We start from the raw sequence: 2,577 nt of genomic DNA, 5'->3' as shown, positions 1-2,577 counted from the left end.
TAAATCACTGATGAAATCTAAAGTTCAGTTATAAAGTGAGGGCTCAGCCACAGCTGTATAAAAGGCTTTCCTCTGGCTTAGAAATACACCAGTTAAGATACTTAATATGATAACCCTGCACAACCCCTACACCGTTCAGTCTTTGTTTCAGGCTTTTGTTCTCAAGGCATAATTATTGTTTCTGGCTAATGATAGAAAAGATTTGTACATTCATACCATGCACGACCAGCCTCACCCTGCCCTCCACCAACTCTCAGCTGCTTTGTGCACATAGCAAAGCAGCTGAACTGAGCAAAGAGCTGCTCCGTTTTAACAGGAACGTTTTGTGTTTTCGACACTGCTGGTGCCGTTGCCTCCTTTGCATAAAATAGATCAGTGGTTGGATGCTGGATAGGTGGCTCTCTTAGGATGTTTCAGGGGTCCTTTCTCTTTGTAATTCAAGCGATGACCCAAAAGCAGTGAATTTTCACCCTTTTCTGTGCAAAACCTTGGCAAACCCCTTCATCTCACTGTTAAGGATACTTCAGACATGGAGATGGTGATGACTTCCTTTCCTTTGAGGATAAAACCCGCGGAAAATTTTGAAGCATTCAAAAGAATTCTGGATCTGCATTTGAACGAGGACGTCCACCTATTTGCTTTTCAGCTGGTCAAATAACAGATGACACAAACAACAACTCTGCAAGCTCTTTTTTGAGCTGTACTAGATATGCAACTAGAACATGGAAACATCACAGAATACAGAAGAGGACTACATTGCAGATCTTTTTTTACCTCCATACCTGCAGTGTTCATCATACAGGCTTTTGAAATCTGCCTTAGACATCTCACTGCCCATCAGACCCAAATCTCTAACCCAACACATTTCCCAGCACATCACTTGAAAAGCAGATTTTGCCCTTTGATCCAAGCAAGCACTGAATCCAGTAAGAGATCTGCAGGGCAAAGCACTACCTGATTATTCCTTTGTATGTATCTGTTATTACCCAATAACAGATACAGTGCTGCTGCTCTGGATCCTGGCCTCTGTTATACTGATACTGCAGCAGCTCCACCGACTTTCTCATTTGTGTCTTTCAGAAAGGTGCTGCAGCACGAAAGGCGGCCCTGCTATACATTCCTCTTTCATTTCCATGCATTCCTTGCCTGATACCGGATTGGAAGTAACACCAGCACAGTTCAGCCTTCACCTCTTCTTGTCATGATTTATGTGCCTCATACAGCAGCTCTAGGAGAGATTATTCTTATTTATACTATGCTCCAGCACATTTTCTCCTCAAACTAACTCGATACCTCTAGAAGCAACACCTAAGCAGAGGAATGAAACGAGAGTTGAAACAGTGGGAAACAAAGTGCCTGGGCACCGCTGTGTTAAAAGGAAATCCCACACTAAGCCCATTTCCACTGTGATCTCTGTAAAGGGTACAGACACTACGTCTGTGGGATTTCGTTGCACTAACATCAGTATACATGGGGTTTTGATAAAAAAATGGAAATGTATAGATGTTGTTTATGGCTTGTATAAGGGTGCTGGGAATCTGTCTGGACTGAAGATTGGTTTGAAATGGGACATAAACCTGAACCTAACCTTCTTCAGTCAGCTACGTGCTAAAAATTGAAGAGACACGCTAGTTTGTCTTCCTCCCAAGCTCTTTGTTTTAACACTTAATAGTTGCCTGTTGTTATAGGAAAGAGGTATTTTAATTGCAATTAGTAGTTTAGGGGTATTTTAATTGCAAGGTAGTGGGGAACACTACCTCTAGAATGCAATTTCATCAATGTGGTGTTATTTGAATGACAAGCCATAGTGTGTGGCTTATTCTGATTTATGACTTAGGTAAATTTACTCCTAAACAAAATAAAATTAAATGACAATAGGTCACTCCTAACCAAACAAATAAACAAACAAACAAACAAAAACCCAAGGAAGAGAGCTACCTCTTAAGCTAACTTGCTTTGCCTAATATAGGAAAATGAAGGCAGACAGGGAATATGCAATATTTCAAGCAGGTAAACGCTGGCAAGAGAGGAAAACAACTGAGCTAAAAAAGATTTTTGGCACTGGAGTGAAATAATATAAAATGGTATGAATAATTTGAGGCTGAAAATGAGATGAACGTTTCTAAGCACCTGAAGGAGGAAGCAACTGTTTCCAGTAAAAGTGATGGAAGCGAGGCACTGATTTGGCTTCAAGACAAAGAGTTTATTCCTGTCTATAGAGTGAGTCTGGATTTCGTGAGCCAGTAGGTATCTTTGGGTCTCAGGAGTGACAGGGCATGGTTCTCAAAGATTTGGCCAATTTCCTTTCTGCTGTGTCATCATCAAGATAATTTTCAAAGAGAAAAAAAAAGGAAAAGAGGGAGGGGAGGGGAGGAAAGAGAAAGAGAGAGAGGGAAGGAAGAAAGAAAGGAAGGAAGGAAGGAAGGGAAAGATGAGAAAGAAAGAAAAGAAAGAAAAAGGAAGAGAGAAAGAAAGAAAGAAAGGAAGGAAGGAATAAAGAAAGAGTAAAAGAGAAAAAGAAAGAAGAAGAAGAAAAAGAAAAACATAAATTAAAAGAAACTGAACTAAAAAGTGAAA

The sequence above is a fragment of the Cariama cristata genome, unplaced genomic scaffold, assembly GCF_000690535.1.
Source record: "Cariama cristata isolate BGI_N322 unplaced genomic scaffold, ASM69053v1 scaffold20473, whole genome shotgun sequence".
NCBI classification, from domain to species: Eukaryota; Metazoa; Chordata; class Aves; order Cariamiformes; family Cariamidae; genus Cariama; species Cariama cristata.
Note: the sequence above shows the minus strand (reverse complement) of the source record.